Source organism: Planococcus citri, chromosome 3 (genome assembly GCF_950023065.1).
Source record: "Planococcus citri chromosome 3, ihPlaCitr1.1, whole genome shotgun sequence".
In the NCBI taxonomy this organism is placed as follows: Eukaryota; Metazoa; Arthropoda; class Insecta; order Hemiptera; family Pseudococcidae; genus Planococcus; species Planococcus citri.
Genome location: NC_088679.1, coordinates 23,300,930 through 23,321,141, shown reverse-complemented (window position 1 = coordinate 23,321,141; position 20,212 = coordinate 23,300,930). Strand labels below are relative to the sequence as shown.

Sequence of the window (20,212 nt, the reverse complement as noted above, 5' to 3'; positions counted from 1 at the left end):
CATTTTGCTAAGACGATATTATATTATGCGACAAACTCTACTTCCATTCGAATGGAAATTCGATTCTTGGTCTGAAGCAAAAGTGGGCGGTAACAAATAAAATTCACAAAGGTGTATCTCTGCGCATCGAAATAAATTAGTCGGACAAAACTACTTTAACTATTTCCGCAGACGTTTATTTGAACGAAATCCAAAAATTAATTCAGCTCTATAATAATAACTTGTCACTATGAAATTATTTCAACAAGAGCGCCGAAAAACTCCACTACGTATATCATGCGAATCTCAAAGAAAAAGCTGAAGAAAAAAATAAATAAATAAAATTGCGCAAAAGGGAAATAGAAATGGTGTTTCAATTTTAATAAAAACATGTCACAGTATATTTGAACTGTGGCGAGAAAAAGACTGTAAATTTTACCATTTTCTCGGTCTTTTTTCTTATTCTTTTTTTCCGTTCTCATAAGGCAGTGACGTTCATTGAAGATGAACGATTCTTTTGGAGCAAACAAGTATTTCTTTTAGCATTTTCCATTTATGCGAATTCAAAAAAAAAAAACGAATTCGTTTTAAATAAATTATCTTCATAAATGGAAATAATGTACCGGGGTAAAAATTAGCAATCTAAATAGTTAATTGAACAATAACACGAATTTTGATGTGGGTAAAAAGAAGAAAAAAAATGTAAAACCAACAAAAATTATTTAAATAGAAAATTTTTCTATTTTCAATATTTGCGTTAGAAAAATTCTGTCGACTTCATTAATATCTACTTTGTTATTTCTATAAATGGAATTTTCCGCCAACAACGACCCACGTTTATAATAATTTTAATTATTTTTTCACTACGTTTGGTTGGCTGATGCGATGCAGAAAAAAAAACTACGATTGCTTGTAATGTCATAGCCACCAGTTATTTGTAGTATACGCGGACGCAGCAATTGAAATATCAACGTGCTTTTTCAATTTATGTAAAATACACGAAGCTCGGCATCAAGGAACCTAGAGCTACCTACACTTTGTATACCTTTAACGAGGTCATCAGTGTAGAGAAATTCTTTAATTAATCACGCTAAAAGTTTTTAGGCTTTTTGCGAATACATCAACGAGTCCATTTATGTACAAATGTTTTAAACCAAGATTCGAGTCGAGGTAATGCAGACCGTCTGTGTATATATTTTTATTCAAAAGCTCGTAAAATCCTTATGCTTCCTGTTCTTTTTCAAAAGGAGCACATTTCAAAAACAAAGGTAAACCTTATAAACTTTTACACGAGTAAATAAATTTAAAACAAAATTCAAAGGTAATAAAAATTACTAAGCGCTTTATAACAGTTTATCTGCTGAATTTTCAAACCTACGTACAAGTAGGTATTAACGGCGTTTAATCCTTTAATACGAGTAAGGCTTTTATGCTATACAAACTTAAATAAAATTTTTGCATTGTGTTAAAATTGACCTCATCATCGTCGCGTGGATTATTCTTAAATGAATTATACGCGCTTCATTGCGCCGCCTTGATGCGTATACGTATACCGAAACTAATTAACCGATTAATTTTTCATCGAGTGGAATAATTTCTTAAATGGGATGAGTACCAAACTAGCCTACTTGATTGGGCATAATCAAATTTATCGATCTTTGTTGGGAATATATTTTTCATGAAATGGTTTCCAAAATACGATTGAACCGGGGAGATTTGCTAACGCATCATTTCAATGCAGTTGAAGCGTCATTAGAGAAGGAAAGGGTATTCCCAGGTAAGATAGGTGAAATGCCCCTATCTTCTGATTTTTGAAATTTTGATTGAATATTTTTAGGTACCTATCTCTAAAAAAATGTTGGGGACAAAAAATTTCCCCAACCCCACCCCCTTGCCCACAATGATGAAAAAAGTTTGCTTTCTTAGAGGAAGAAAAATCATTGGTAAGTAGGTAGTTCAACGAGTTTTTAATGAAAAATGTTGATATCACCCAAAATACTAAATAAGTATGTGATGTGGAATGGTGAAATGGACCTGAGCCGTAAAAAAATGGTTTTTCACTTTTTGACCGATTCCTATAGGAAATTTAACCCTCTTGTTCTTATCAGTGAATTTTTGGAAAATCTTTTTTTCTTTGGTTCAAATTCAGTCCTCTTCTTCACTTAAACTTGGCTGATAATTTTCATCATTTTCTGACACGTCAAGATCGAAATACAATCTTTCAGCTTCGCTGAGTTCTTCATACACTTCTTCAGACATCGTTCTTTTATTTGTATTTACACTTCACAGTTCACAATGTTCAAGAATATCTTGAGATAATTAATTAATTCAATTTAAAACTAATTAACCTCATCAAATCACATTAATAGGTACTTTGTGATAACAGAAAAACTGGTAAAGATAAACATTGCAGTTTTACCTTTAATTCGTGATGTAAAAAGTTGCTATAAGCGGCAAATTTGAATGATTCAACTGATGTAATATCCTTCAAAAAGGCGACACTGCATGTAGAAGTGATACCACCAGACCTTGGCGAATGTCACATAAATGTAGATGAGATATGAGTCTTGTCACATGATTTTTTTCAAAACCAATGGTATTAATTCTGTACTCCAATGCAAAAAGGATGGAAGTCCTATGACCTGGCATAAGGAAAGGAGGTTAGTGTGTTCAGTGCAGTTTTGAGAAACAGGAATTTTAAATTTTGAACTGAAAAGTTTAAAATCTCTGTATCAAACTGCATTAAACACACTAAGCTCCTTTCCTTATGCCAGGTCATAGGACTTCCATCCTTTTTGCATTGGAGTACAGAATTAAACATGGCATTTAGATTTTTCTTTATTATTTTTTATTTGAAATTGAAACAACAACAAAAAGAACACATAAGTTATGTTTAGCTCTTATAAAAATTTGTCTTGTATACAGGGTGCGCAGAAATATCATGTAGGTACCCCTAAAAAAAAATTCTGCCAAATGTTTGAGTTGATCACAGTGAATCATAATAATGATAGCACATGATTGGTTATTAGACTGGGGCGATAACAATAACATTCCACCAATCATATGCATCTATTTCACGTGGCCAACCTACATTTTTAATAAGAAACTTTCTTTGGGGTTCCACAATATTTTTTGTCCACCCTGTAGTATACTATACAAGTACATCCTATCAATTTATCACATTACCAACCATTATCCATATAATTTACCAACTACACAATCAATAAATTAGTTGAGAACCATTATCATGTACAAGTGGAAATGCATTTCTTTGCTATCATTTCAGGTAATTGAGGTAAGTAATATAATAATACATGAGGAGTTGTCATCATTACATACTATGTGCTGCTTCCATTGATTGGTTAAATAAATTTTAATCTTACAGTATTATTTGTCATATTTAAATCATTACGTGGAACGTTCTACATACTTGCATAAAAATCTTTTGTTTTAAAATATGAGGCTCAGCTCTACTTTTCCATAAAATGTACAGAATTTTGCTCACAAAAAAAATATTTCCATCTTTTGGTTCTGCAGCTGCAGTACCTACTATTGCTCCTTTTTGTCAAGTCACAATAATTGTTTAAATGTAGTAGCATTCCTTTTATTCTACAAAATTGGTATGCTGTAGTTGTATTTTCAAGTATTGCATCAGAGCTCAATATAGTTTCAATCAGCTGTTTTGTACGTAGGGTTGTGTCGAATAACAGAAAAATATGAATTCAATCACATATCACAAATCATGGACCACAATTTGAGCGTATCAAGAATCACAAATCACTTTCTAAAAAGTGATCCGAATCATGATTTAAATACTTTGCCTTTAAAATGATTTGTGATTCATAGAATTCTAATCATCGTCCACTTTTGCTCTTTTCTTAAAATTTCATTGACTATGCCTAATAAGTAGCTTGTTTTCTTATTTTCTTCAGGAAATTCCAAGTTTAAAAACAAAATTTCACAGATAAGTATTCAGTAGATTTAATTTTTTTAAATCATTTTCAACAAAACACAAAAGTAAAAATGCTATAACACAATTAAACAATCTTCAAAATAATTATTGCTTACATTTAGATTTAGAAAACAGTTTTACAAAATATGCTTATTTGATTTTAGCACAATACATGAATACAGTTTTCAAAATTTTGATCACTGAGATTAAACTTACTCTTGTTAATGTTCAATAGTAGGTACTAATATTAAGGAGCATTTCTACTGGCACACTAGATATCTACAAACGGAGTCCGGAGTTACATTTTTGTGAAATGATTCTAAATTTGATTTGATCATCGGTTTTATTCTCAAATCATGAATGATGGACCATGATTCAAACAAATCACAAATCATCTTCCAGAAAATGATTCAAATTATAATTCAAATCCACAGAAAAATGATTTGTATCACCCACAACCCAATATGCCCGTGAACTGAGGGTGTTTTGTATCGATATCTAATATTGGTAAAAAATTTGTTACTCTCTTTGTCTTCATCATTATCACCAATTTGCTGATTACTAGGTACTCTTACCATCATTATCAGTAGTGGTGGTGTTCCCAAGTAGCATTTTTACCTCTGGTTCATGCCAAAAACACTAGTTTGTTACCTTAAATCTGTAATGGAGTATGTCCATAAACATAAAATTGTCTTTGTACATCATTCACTGATAAGACTCTGGGATGACCTGAATTGGAAAATTTGCATCTGGGTGCAATAAAAGTGCATCACAAAAAATGCATGAAGCTAACTAAGGTTCAACCAAGACTCAACGAACCTTCCCAAGTAAATCTGATTGATGTGTAAAATCATACTTTTTTATGGTCATACTCGGTTTCTGCTTCAAGGCAACGAGTTGTAAATACCACTGGTGATTTGTACTGGTTTTTCCAACTGGAATTTTTTCACATGGGATGTCTCTAATGATAAAATCCACTTGTTCCTATTCATCACATACGTATTTTGGTGGCAACTAAGAGGGCCATTTTGTCATAATAATAATCAGCAAATTTTTCATTGCGTGTATTTCTTTTTGTGAGTTACCAATTCGACCATTTGTTGGTAGCAGCGTTTTGAGGACTCAAAAAGGCAATAGGCATTGTCTAACAGTTCTTTCCACTCTACGAAGGAAGTGAGGGTTCTTCATCTGTAATGCTATTCAGATGCTTGAGAAGTTCCTTTGGCATTTTGTAACGAATTTGCTTAGCATTATCATGAGTATGTTTGTCAGGGATTGTCTGCAATGATGAAATCCACTTGCTCCTCTTCATCCCATATTTTGGTGGTAGCTAAGAGGGTCTTTTTGTTGTAATACTTGAAGGAAACATTTTTATTGGTCTTCCTATTACAAGCTAACAATTCACTATTTTGTTGGTAGCAACTTTTGGAGGACTCAAAGGCATTAGCAAACAATTCTTTCCACTCTTCCCAGCTAGGGATGAAAGTTTCCTGGCTATCATACCATTTCTTCGCATATACTTACCTCCAATGCTGTGGTTGCGGCATTAACAGCCATGGCCAGGGTTCATGAATACACTTCACTCAACTTGTTAACTTTTTCCAACCACTTAGTAACCTCATGGTTAGGATTGAAATGGACTATAGCTTCGATTCACCATGTCATCATTATGATGTGTCTGTATACATAGGAGGGGGCTTCAAATATAAACTGGAATTTCACTATGAAAAATTTTGTTGTCAAGTTACAGATCTGAAATTTTCTACAATTTTTCTATATGGTCTCCTTCATGTGTCACACACTTTTGCCACCTCTTTGGAAGCTTTTGGATTCTGTTTTTTAAGGAATCATTCGGCTTGTAGTGCAGCGCCGTTCACGCACAAATGATTTGATGTCTGCATTGCTCTTGAATTGCTGTCCACCAATTCCCTCTTTCAGCGGACTGGATAAGTAATAATCACAAGGTGATAAATCTGGACTATAAGGAGGATGTTTGAGTGTTTCCCAGCCATTCACTTAATGTTTTCATCGTTAGCCAACCTGTATTCCCAGTGAATGAATTTTTGCTCAGAATTCAGAAGTCTTGGCACTCATTTTGGCTGAAATTTTGCAATAACTTCTCTTGAAAAAAAGTTTTCCCGTCAGTGTTGACAAGGGGAGTAGAGTGGGATACTTTTGTCCCCAGCAATTTTTTCTGGAGGTACCTACCCAACAATGTCCAATCCGCATTTCACCTATTTTACTCGGAAATACCCTTTGTGACAAATTACGTAGGTTTCATTCCTGCAGAGAAAAAATCCTTCGAACCAATGAATGAGTTTATTGGTAGATACAATGAGATGCATTACAAAACAAAAAATTGAAAAACGAACCAGTTCAATTGAATGTATAAATAGAGAAATTGCATCGTCGTATTTCATTTCATTACTGTTTGAAGCATCGACAAAAAAAAAATCTTCGCAAATTATAAAATCGTCATCCCTTTTGTCGGAATCGTATACACCGATGGAGGAAAAAGCGTATATATTTTATTCAAAACGATGATAAAATAAGTATTTGACATTTTCCGCTACGCTGTTCATTTATTAAAGTATCGAATAATGGAGGATTTTAGACTGATTCATTCATAGATGTAAGCGTATTTTCTTTTCCATGATTCTCTATACTCTATAGATTTTAATAACAAATCTTGCTCGTACATAAAATATTTTACGACTAGCTATTTACGTTATTGTATTTTGAAAAATATCTTTAACCTGATTCCTCCTATAAACGTTATCTGCTCTCTGTATTGCAGCGTACACAGCATAGTATATGTGATGCTTTTAAACGGTTTGCCATCCGTATTGCTTCATACTGAAAATTCCATTCGTTGCGGATATTTTCAATTTCTCATGAGTTTTATTTACTTTGTTTTAATAATATAAATTTTATCTGTGCAACGTTTGTTGATTTTTTCAAACTTGGTTTTTACCAATTACCGATACGACGTTTGATCCTTAAGTTTGATATTGCAGCAATGTAAGTACGAGTACCTTATCTCGATGACCATTGCTTGGTCGAGGGTAAAATATGAATTCTTTTCGAGCTCTGCCAATTAACTATTGTTGAAAAAAGCAATCGCTGCGAGGTAATTTTTCCCACAATCGATGAAAATCTTGTGCTATTGAAATGAAATTCGTTTTAATTGAATGGTACAAAATATATTCGCGAAAACGTCGACTCTTTTGTAAATATTAGTTGTGTGGTGTTGTTATTCGATGTAGGTAGGTACGTAAGTAGGTATGTGTACGTTCTATTCTGGGATGATTCGATACGAAATTCAAACCAGTTTGTAATTTATTCGAAATTATTTCTTAATAAGCCAAATTTCAATTACGAACACTCGAAAATTGTACAATTTAAATCTTTAAAAAGACGAGCTCGTTTATTGTAGAAACAAATTGGAACTAAACTTTGTTATTTTCTAATAGGCCTATTTGCGAAGTATAAATCGAGTATTTTAAGGCCAATTACGAACAATCAATTACGATGATTATTTATTTATATTTAAATCTATTGCGTAGTCGTATAAATTTGAGATTTTTTTCAGTTATATGTAGGTATCAGTTGAAGTGGCGCCTTTTCTTTGACAAATTTTCCCTTCGAATTTCAACTCAACACCATCAGGAACACACCCAATAACATATCAAACGATTTTACGATTTTATTTTATTTTTCAGTGCCTTTGACAGATAAAGAGTGGGTCATGGAAGGCGACTACCGTGGGAGGTTGGAGGTGTTTCATCCCAAAAACAAGCTAATATTCAAAGTCTAAAACTGTCTCGATGATGCGAGAAAAAAAAATCACACCAAGTAGGTCTCAACGTTGAATCGTTCCACTAAGAATTGACAATATGAAAAAAAAAGAATCTCTCTTCCAATACTTTCTACGCAGGCCAATAAGTGATTGATCTGATCTCATCAAACAGTCAACTGAACCGATCTGATCTTTATCAAATAGCCAATTAATTAAATTTGATCTCATCTGATCTGTTCTCGTCAAACAGATTATTGATCTCATTTCATCTGATAATTCAATCAGTTGGTTTGATCTGATCTGATCTGCTCAAACAGATCATTCAAATGTTCTGATCTTATCAAACAGGGAGTTGAACTTATCTGAATTCATCCAACAGGTCATTGCTCTGGTCTGATCAAATTGGTCATTGATCTGATCTGGTCAAACAGTGATTTGACCTAATCAGATCAAATGGTACTCAAAAAGCAAATATGTACTTTGACCTGTACTTACAATAAACGCTTTGAATTGAATTGAAATTGAAATTAATCTGATTTAATCAAACAGTGACTTGACCCGATCTGAAAACAAAAACAGGTCAATAATCTGATTTGGTCAAACAGTGATTTAGCCTCATATCTGATCAAACCGGTGATTCATTTGATCTCATCTGATCTGAAATTTATCGGATTTTATTTGATCCTATCTGAACAGATCTATTCCGGCTCACGTCCAATCTTATTTGATCTGATCAGACCAGATTAGATGTACCTATCTATTCAAATAGAATTTGATCGGGGGAATATCTGAATATCGTCTGATCTAATCAAATCCAATCATTTTTCGAAGGGTTAGCTTATTGTTTATAAGTATGACACAAAAGTGGTGCCCGGTGGTTTTTATTTCTAAGTGGAAAAAGCTAGCGAGATAAATGAATAGAATAGAATGGGACAAGGGTTTTCAAAAGCGACCTTGAAAATTTCAGACCCATGCACAGGGTGTTCACAAATTGAAAAACCGGTTTGCTTAAAAAATTCAAACTGGTTTTTATTGGCGCAATGTCTTTTACATACTTAGGCGACAAAAACGTAATACATATGAATTTTTTGAAACTGGTTCATTAATTCGCAGCCAGTCAGAAAAAAGCTTAAAACAAAAGTTGTATAGGGTGAAAATTAACACAATTCTGGACAATCACATTTTGAAACCGGTTCATTGGTTCGCATTTAGCAATCATGTTTTTGACAATCACCTATAAAAATTGGAGATGAAGAAGAAAGTTTGTAACATAGGTTGTAGAGTCTGAAAACTTGAACTGTTTTCGCTTATCAGATTTTGAAACCGGTTCATTAATTCACAGCAGGCCATTGAAAACTTGAACTGTTTTCGCTTATCAGATTTTGAAACCGGTTCATTTATTCACAGCAGGCCATTTAAAGTTAGCTGGTTGCATTAATTAGCTATATTCAAAATCCGATCAGCAAAAATGGTTCAATTTTTCACGCTGAGCAACTTTTGATCCAAGCTTTTCTCTCTATCTCAAATTTTCAGGCGATCTTCAAAAACTGGTTGCTAAATGCGAACTAATGAACTGGTTCCAAAACGTGATTGAACATAATTGTGTGATTTTTCACGCCCTACAACTTTTTTTTCAAGCCTTTTCTCTATCTACAATTTTTAGGTGATTTTTGATAACTGGTTGCAAATTAATGAACCGGTTTCAAAATCCGACCAGCGAAAATGGTTCAATTTTTCACGCTCTACAGCTTTTGACACAAGCTTTTTTCTCTATCTCCAATTTTCAGGCAATTTTCAAACACTGCTTGCCAAATGCGAACCAATGAACCGGTTTCAAAATGTGATTAGACAGAGTGGTGTGATTTTTCATGCTCTACAACTGTTGTTTCAAGCTTTTTTCACTATCTACAATTTTTGGGTATTTTTTGTCAACTGGTTGCAAATTAATGAACCGGTTTCAAAAAATTCATATCACGTTTTTGTCCCCTCAGTGTGTAGAACACATTGCGCCAATAAAAACCAGTTTGAATTTTTTGACCAAACCGGTTTTTCAATTTGTGGACACCCTGTGCATGTTTTGATTTGAAAGCTATTATTTTTCCCTAATCAACGCTGCTTCATTCATCTCGCTAGCTCTTTCCACTTAACAAATAAAAGCCACCTGGCACTACTTTTGTGTCATACTGTATATCAAGCAAACTTTTCATTACATTATCAGTGTTATTCTGCTCCCAAGCTGGAAAAAAGAATCCCTAGTTGTGAGTTGAAAAAAAGAGTGTGCATCATGTCGTTTTTCGATAATTCAAACGCGATGAGTTTGAGTATAAAATAATGTACTTTTTTGTTAAAATCCTTCAGTGATCTCTAGGATCGCAGTTTTTCTATCAATGGCATCATTATGTGAGAAAATATGACGTTAATTTCCTGTTGATGATTTTTGAGGTGAAGTTCTTTGAAAAAAGATCACAGATAGTGACATTGTAGACTTTCTGGTATTTTAAGCTTTTCAGGATCATTGGTCCAAAAGTTTCCACTTCAAAATAGTATAATATGAGATAAATAGAATGATATTATAGAGATGAAATTTTGCATGCCAAATGAACCCTATTCTCTAAATATATAAATACCTACCTACATACAAGATGGGAAATACACATAAAACAGGACAACACTGTCCAAACAAAATAAAAACAGGTACGTACGCCTACCTATTTTTCGCGAAAAGTAAAATAGTCGATTACGTAGCTGTCCAAAAAACGCTGAGTACGCCAATATACGAGTATAGGTACCTACGTTGAATAAGTCTCGTTTCCTGTTTCGTGTTTTGGGTACCTATCATTCTGATGGAAGTTTTCAAAGATGAGAGTTTCAGTGAAGAAAAAAAATGTGCCTACGAGGATATATATTTCTCACGACGAAAATGTGTATACGCTACCTACATCATTTTCACGCTGTTTAACCAATAATTCAAAAATGTCGCCGTTTGATGAGTTAGCTCGAACGAATAGAATGGAGGTCTTTCATCAAACCGTTGTCCAATCTTCGGATAGCTACATTCGCGTACGTAGCATACGATATTTTATCGTATGTTTTTATTTTTATTTTGTCGCAGCGAAATAAAAGATTCGTATTCGACGTAGCAAAAATCGCTCGTAAAATTGCGTATAGTTTGGATGATTGGACGTGGGGATTGCAAAAAAAAAGGTATAGGTAGGTACCTTTATGTGTATTGTGCTATACCTACACGTAGTAGGCTGCATCACATCCAATAGGAATTTTCCCATTTAAAACGAGGAAAACTTTCAATCAACATTTTGTTTCATAAATTTCAGTCAGAATGAATGATATATTTATTTCTCGGGGAATTGAACTTTAATAAGGAAAGTTTTTAAAAAAAATTTCTTCTACCCGAGTCACACTATAATTTATATGTATTAGTAGTATAAACTCACTTCTACAACAGTATAGTAGCCTTGTTGGAAATTTCAATGTAAAATATTCATCGTCAACACTCACCTGAAACAAAATAATATATACATAATTAATAAAGCTATCGAACTGACAAGCTCGCTAATCAATAAATTATTCTGTTATAACATCGTTGTTCTTCGTCATCAATAACATTTTCATTGTGTAAATGCCAAATAAAAACAACGACCGACCCAGAAAAAATGAAATAAAAGTAACGCATGCTATCGAAGATTTCAAAGTGGCTCTGTCTCTCGTTCGAATCAATTTATATGAAAATTTTTCGCCTATATTTTGATAACAATAACAAATAACATTCTCTAAGTCTCTGACCGTGAAATTTTTTTTCAAAATTTCGAAGGTCGTGTCGTCTGTATAATTTATTCATATTACTTATACTCGTATACCGAGTCGAGTCGAGTACAACCGAGAAATTCATTTCGAACGCACTCGATATAAAAAGAATAAAACACGACCTAAAAGAAAACATTGGAGTCTAAATTACTTCAGACCATTTTCAAATTACTATATAAATAGAACAGAAATCGTGAATTTTTCTGATAAGTTTTTTCATTCATTCGGCACAATGAAGCGAGAGAATAAAATCAAATAAAAGGAAAGCAATTCGCCGCCTTCATAAACAACTAAATGAAGTGAAGTGTCTAAATGTTTGGTGGAAATTTTAAAAGAAATGCTTCGGAATCACTAACACGTGAAAAAATAAAGACTACGAAGAAAAAAGGTAACAAAACGATGAAATAGCGAAGTATTCGCACAACGAGTCATTTAGTACTTGTTGTAAGTTGATGATGCTGTTGTTGTTATTGTTGGTGTAGGATTTTAATCTAGCTCTCTAACGCAACAGTAGGTACACATTTTTGTACGAGTTCAAATACATATATAGGTAATGGGCTGTTTATATGCTTAAAATTATATCTGCGTTCAGGCATTACTATTACTGCTGAAAGAAACATCAGGATTCGTTTCAGTTGAAGAAGATTGAGTATATATGACAGTGAAAGAAATAAAGCTAGGAAGATGTGAAAGAAAATGAACAAAAAGAAGAGAAAAAATAAAAGGAAATATGTGATACTCGGTGAAACAGAGATAGAAAAACATTGGCTGGTTAAAATTATGATTTTTAAGGCGGATCGTTGAACCTACATACCAATGGACTGATTTTTTTTCAACTTTTTATCACGACCCTGGTAAAAAAAATTGTGACTGGTTCAACGCCCACATGCCATTTTTCCTACAAACGTACGAATATCAGGATGAATATTAATATAACAAACAGTTCTAATTTTCAAATACCAAATTGTATTAAGTACCTACTTATTTCTCAAATTGACGCAGCATCATTAAAAGGAATCATTTCATTTTATATTATGATGAATACACCTTGAGCTTGACTGCTCGTATGTATTACAAGTACCTACGCGAACTGTTAAAAGCTCGACTTAAATTATATAAGGTGTACTTTTTTCTTTTTCATGTTCGTTTTATATCGACAAATTCTTCAATTCCCATCGATGTGATTATTCCGGCAGCTAAACAAAATTACCACATTGAATAGAGAGTGCAACCAATACACGCGGAAGAGTCTTTTATGCAAGTCGTATTAAAAATGCATTCATGCGCTAGTCGAACTCATACAAGCCATACTACACTTTGGTATTCCGCGTGATAATTCATTTATTTGGGGCAAATAAAAACGAGCAAAGCGTACTAAAAGCGACAACACCGCGAATGAGCGGGGTAATTCCTCGCGCTCTATTTCAAATAGCTTCGAAATATTTTATGTTCCATACGAATCGTCTCAGTCGTAATTTTAAAAGCTCGATTTTCAAGTCTGTAACTTTACGTCGATGAAGATTAAAAAGAAATGAACATCTGAACGAAGTAACGGGTTTAATCGAATATCGACAAAGTCGATAAGTTTGGAATTTTTATCTAGTATAGATACTCATTTCGTACTTTTTTCTAGTCCATTTAGTACTTTAATACATACCTATAACAAAGAGATGTGGGTATCTTGTTGTGAATTTCAGCCAAAGAAAAAGCAAGAATGTCCCTCAAAAACACTTTTGGAAGGTAATGATTTTTTACGGAGGCTTAGGATAAAATTATTAAGTAGGTTGCATTTGTATTCAAATTAGGTACCTATACCTAATGCTTACAGGTTTTTAAAAAAATGTTTGTACCTCTAAGTTCGAATGTACCTACCTGTCTGAATTTCAATTTGATCAAATTCAGATATAAAATCATATTCAAATAGATTTATGTGATTTAGCCAGAGATTTGTATTCATCGTGCTATTTGACGGGGGGGGGGGGGGGGGAGCAGTTCAACCCATTGAGGAAAAAAATGTTAGATCAAGGTAATTATGAGCGAATATGTGATGTTCTTGAGAACTGAAAAAATACTCGAAAGTGGCTTACATGCCTACTGCGAATTTGTCGAAATGACGAGTTGAGTAATTTAATTGGTTGGGGGGGGGGGGGTGACGATAATTTTGCCAAAATGCCGAATTAATTGACCCCAAAGACCTAAGGTCTTTGATTGACCCTTTTATTTTGATAGCATTCTCCCTTCCTTTCCTAATTAAACGAAAATACTCGTATGTACTTGAAAGATGGAACTGCTTGATCCAAAATAGTGTACTTACCTAGGTACCTACTGCTTTTTCAACATTTTTTACCCAAAAAAATGGAGCTCAAAAATGTTTTCTTTTTTCTTTTTTTTTTCAAACGCGAATTGGAAAACGGACTGCTGAATTTTTGAGTGTAATTTTGAGAAATGGTATTTTTAATCCTCCAACAATGGTTATTTTCCAGTTTTTTAATTTTAAAAAAGTCGACATTCTGGTTCAAGCCCTAAACGAACTTCAACTACAGCAATTTTCAAACTAACAGAGCAAAAAAAAAAACATTTCGAGCCTGGGTTCCTATATCTCAGAGGTCTATGAGGACAGTTCTTTATTCTATTTTTTCATATTCACCTCAAGATTTAACTGAATCAAATTTAATCCAGGTTTTTATCAAAACAGAGATCCAAATCGATTAGATTGCTGGATTTGAAATTGAATTCAATTGGACCTTATCAGATCCAATTTCCATCCACTAATAATAAATCAATCCACATTTTTGAAAAATCTTTAGGTATCTAATTGGATCAGAATGGAATTTTTGAAATGAAATCGAATCTACCCGTGAGGCACCGACGCTTAATTTACGACGATAATACGTCAATGATGCGCCTGGTTTTCCACAATTATACGTCAGCGTATTATCACCCATCAATTTCGCTTTTGCACGCTGAAAATATGTGAGTGAATACGTCAGTTAAATGTCAAACATACGCTGTCGCAAAACTGTTATTTTTATGCTTAATATTCAAGAGTAAATCTGCAGTAAAAAACGACAAACAAACCATTGAAATTTTGCCTGTCCTACTAATAATATACGTCGGCGTAATTTCACCCATAAATTTCGCTTTTGCACGCTAGAGATATGATGGTCAATACGCTACTTTAACGCTGTATATCACAGCGTGAATTTGCAATAAAAACAACCAACAAACCATCAAAATTTTGCCAATCCTACCACCATTATACGTCGGCGTATTATCACCCATAAATTTCGCTTTTGCACGCTAAGATATGATGGTCAATACGCTACTTTAACGCTGTATATCACAGCGTGAATTTGCAATAAAAACAACCAACAAACCATCAAAATTTTGCCAATCCTACCACCATTATACGTGGGCGTATTATCACCCATAAATTTCGCTTTTGCTCGATGAAAATAAGTTGGTCAGTGCGTCAGTTTGAAGTTGTATATTTCAGCGTAAATTTGAGGCGAAAACAACGAAAAAACCATCGAAATTTCGCCACTCTAACCATCATTATGCGTCGGCTTATTACCACCTTCAAATTTTGCTCCTGCATGATGAAAATATGTGGGTGAAAATGACAGTGTTACGTCAAACTTGCGTCATCTTAAAACTATAACTATGCTATCAATTTCGCGCAAATCTGCAGTGAAAACGGCAAAAAATCCATCATGACTTCTACAGTTTTACCACCATTATACTCTAGAAAATTATTGCTTTTGTACGCTGAATATGCGTAAGTCGGTGTGTCAGTAAAACGTTGAACATATGTCATCGCGAAACTACCATTCTAATGCCGTATGTCTCAACGTGAATCTGCAGTAAAAACTACAAATGAATCATTACAATTACGCTGGTCTTATTGCTACTATACGCCGGCGTATTATACATATAAATTTCGCTTCAGAACACTGAAAATATGTCAGTGAAACGGCAGTGTAATGTCAAACATACGTTAACGTAAAACTGTGATTCCGCGCCATCAATTGCAACGTAAAATTGCAGTAGAAACGATGAAAAAACCCTCAAAATTCTAACAATTTTACCATCGTTTTATGCCGGTATATGCGCTATTAAAACGTCACATAAACGTTATCGAAAAAGGGATTTCAAATATCCAAAAACCATGGTATAACTGACGTCTAAACCACTGTATGCCCATAGTTTCAACTCCAATTATACACATTTCTGTCACTTGAAGAGGGGTTTGCATGAACCACTTTCAGAGGGGGAGGGGTGGGAATTGATTTTCCTTTCACTCCAAGGTAACTGAAACAGATATTAAATTATTATTAATTTTTGCAAATTTGTACACTTACGAAATTTTTTGCCTCGACCGAGATTCGAACCCAGGACCTTTGGTTCAGTAGTCCATCATCTAGAGCATGCAGCCATCACCTTGATATTATTCACTGCACATTAAACTTCTACTCATGTAAGGATATGTATTAAAATACCATGTACTCAACTACATTTCCATGATGGAAATATCATGCTCAAACGATAAAATTACGATGTTGACGTTTTTGAAGCGTCAGTACGCAGTGATACATTGCTTATTTAAGGCGATGGGCCACTCTCAATGCAGACGTTTTTAAAGAGTACATTTGCAATAGTTCATACATCAAAATTACATCGGAAATACTCCTCGCAACATTGGCGTATAATTGATGTACTCACAATGAATTGCAAATTTACATCAAACATACTATGCGAATTCGACAAAAAATTCAATAAAAAAGAACGATTCCAAATATTTCAAAATTTATAATTTAAAAAAGGAACAAAAACTTCACAATAGGTAATGAATAAAAATTACTGATATCGATATTCAAACCTTCGAATACCACTTCAATCGCGCAAATCGACGAAAAATTTAATAAAAATCTAAAAAGGAACGATTCCGAATATTTCAAAGTTTATAATTAAAAAAAGGAACAAAAACTTAGCAATAATGAATAAAAATTACTGATATTAATATTCAAACCTTAGAATTCCACTTTAATTATGCAAATTCGACAAAAAATTAAAAAAAAGGAACAATTGCGAATATTTCGAAATTTACATTTATACATAATTAAAAAAGGAACAAAAACTTAACAATAATGAATAAAAATTACTGATAACCTCAGAACAAGTACCTAGAAAAAATCGCTCAAAATCGCACACTCGGGTAGTATGTCATAATGCCACTGAATCTTATTAATTACAACAAAAATGAATTCCAAAGCTGTCAGAGGAAAATTATTCCACGGTGATTATGGTTGTTTTGTTTTCTGAGTAAAAGTAGAGATGTATTTAAAGGTTTTTACATTTTTTTCAGGTATTATTTGAGATGAGTATTTCAACAAACTTCACGAAATTGGACCGAAATTAGAAAACTTTCACGTCAATTTTATCGTTTTTCTTTTTTTAAAAAAAGTTTTGCAGTTTCAAAAATCATTTTTTTTTTATTTGGGTATTTTATATTTCAACAAATTTTGTGTATTTCCAGAAAGAAATTGGTAGAAAATCAATATTTCTATTCAAATGGTGCTCGTATTTTTTCAAGCGTCGTCTAAAATTTCACTACTCTTGATAGGAAAAAATTCGATCAACAAAGATATGATGATTTTAAGGATGAATGGAAAACATTTCTCACAAAATGTCTCGAAAAAATCAGTTGAAATTTGATAGCACAAAAGTTGATGAAAATAAAATATGTAGATACCTAAGTATTAAAAAAAAAAAAAAAAAAAAAAAGTAAAAACAGGTAGGTCTGATTTTCCATCTAGAGAAAAGATTTTCTAGGTAGATATTCACGTTATGTTCGGAAGTTGGCTGGTGGGTATAGTCATACACAGCGCGACGCAGTCAAGCGAATTAATTAATACTTAGATACAATTTTTCGATCTCGTCATACCCCCATTATTGAAGCTTTCAATTATTGAAGGTATATTTTTTTGAATTGAAGGTCCTCGAAATTTTAATTTAAAAAAAAAATCCTTTTTGTACATTTTGTAATGTACATATTAACTTTCGGATAATTTGTACATATGTGCATAAGTACAAATGTACATAAACCATACTTTATTTACCAATTGTATTGAAATGAAAAATATCGCGAATACATTGCGAATAGGTACACGTGTAATTCATTCCGGATATTATGTGCAAATAAGGTTTGCGTTCACTTTGCCTATCAAAATCGGGTATACTCGATTTCAAATTGGAAAATTAGGTAAGTATAAACAAACCATTAGACAACCACATTTTTTCGTTCTCTAAAACTGATTGGCTAATGGTTTGTGTATACCTAATTTTCCAATTTGAAATCGAGTAAGTATACCAGATTTCGATAGCCAAAGTGAAAGATAACCCTATTTGCACATAATATCCGGAGTGAATTACAGGTGTGGCTTATTTGCAATGTCTTCGCGCTATTTTTCGTTTCAATACAATTTGTAATTAAAATAATGGTTTATGTACATTTGTACTTATGTAAGTATGTACAAACTATCTTATGGTTAAATTTTTAGAATTTAAAAAAATATTCCTTCAATAAATGAAAGGAGAGGAAGGGAATATACGAGGGTCATAAGGCAAATGCGTATCTCGGTGCTTTGTTTTCGAATGTAGAAAATAAATGGAAAGAGTTAAAATTTCTGATTATTTATTTATTTATATTTATTTTTATTTTTTTTACACAGAGTGGCTAAAAAGTTAGTATTCTGATTTTCACATTTCAAAGAGCTTTAGTTTTTGGTAAAAAAAAATCAAAAACCGCATCCTAGTAAAAAACTAATGACATTATGTCAATTGGAAATTTAATTTTATACCATTTTCCTCGACATCATTTTTCCATATAATGCTATGTTCCGCCTCCAGTTCAATTTTTATGAAACACAGTTTGCAAATTTTCAGTTTCATAAAAATCGATTTGGAAGCCCAACAATGCATTATACAGCAAAATAATGTCAAAGAAAATTGCAGAAAATAGAATTTCCAATCGATGTAATGTCATTAGTTTTTCTCTAGGATGCTTGGTTTTCAATTTTTTTTTTTACAAAAAACCAACACTTTTTGAAATACGAAAATCAACACTGACTTTTTAGCTACTCAGTACTTACTTATTTTTTGGGGGAAAAATTACCTTCATAATATACATCTTCAAAAAACACACGAATCAGTTAAAATTTCTGCAGAATGGCTGTAATTCATCAATTAGTGAGTATTATACTGCAAAACGACGGCCAAAACAACATGAATCGCTTCAAATTTCGAATCAAAAATAAATGAATTAGGTATAATTTAAATTTTAATAACATAGTTTTTTTTTTTATACAGAGTGGCTAAAAAGTTGGTATTCTGATTTTCACATTTCAAAAAGCTTTAGTTTTTGGTAAAAAAAATCAAAAACCGCATCCTAGTTAAAAACTAATGACATTATGTCAATTGGAAATTTAATTTTCTACAATTTTCCTCGACATCATTTTTCCATATAATGCTTTGTTCTGCCTCCAGTTCGATTTTTATGAAACACAATTTGCAAATTTTGAGATTCATAAAAATCGATCTGGAAGCCCAAAAATGCATTATACAGCAAAATAATGTCAAAGAAAATTGCAGAAAATAAAATTTCCAATCGATGTAATGTCATTAGTTTTTCTCTAGGATGCTTGGTTTCCAATTTTTTTTTTACAAAAAACCAACACTTTTTGAAATACAAAAATTAACACTGACTTTTTAGCCACTCTGTATTCATTTTTTTGCGCTGAATAACTGAAATTCATCATTCTATTGACGAGTACTATTCGGGCAAACGACGACCAAAACGACATGGAACGATTCAAATTTCGGATGATTTCACGGCCAAAACGACTTGGATCGGTTCAAATTTCGCATGATTTACTTATTTATATTTATTTTTTCATACATAGTGGCTAAAAAGTCAGTATTGTGATTTTCACATTTCAAAAAGCTTTAGTTTTTTGTAAAAAAAAAATCAAAAACCGCATCCTGGTAAAAAACTAATGACATTATGTCAATTGGAAATTTAATTTTATACCATTTTCCTCAACATCATTTTTCCATATAATGCTTTGTTCCGCCACCAGTTCGATTTTTATGAAACACAATTTGCAAATTTTGAGATTCATAAAAATCGATCTGGAAGCCCAACAATGCATTATACAGCAAAATAACGTCAAAGAAAATTGCAGAAAATAGAATTTCCAATCGATGTAATGTCATTAGTTTTTCTCTAGGATGCTTGGTTTTCAATTTTTTTTTACAAAAAACCAACACTTTTTGAAATACGAAAATCAACACTGACTTTTTAGCTACTCAGTACTTATTTTTTGGGGGAAAAAATTACCTTCATAATATACATCTTCAAAAATGGCTGTAACTCATCTATCAATGAGTATTATACTGGAAAATGACGACCAAAACAATAAAAAATGAATGAATTAGTTATAATTTAAATTTTAATAACATAGTTTTTTTTATACAGAGTGGCTAAAAAGTTAGTATTCTGATTTTCACATTTCAAAAAGCTTTAGTTTATGGTAAAAAAAAATCAAAAACCGCATCCTAGTAAAAAACTAATGACATTACGTCGATTTGAAATTCAATTT

At 32.7% G+C, this 20,212-nt stretch overlaps 1 protein-coding gene across 1 annotated transcript in view; it reads right to left on the bottom strand.

Annotated features, from left to right (window-relative positions):
- Octalpha2R (alpha2-adrenergic-like octopamine receptor) overlaps window positions 1-20,212 on the bottom strand; it is a 457,999-nt gene that overhangs the window by 61,321 nt on the left and 376,466 nt on the right. The window lies entirely within an intron of this gene.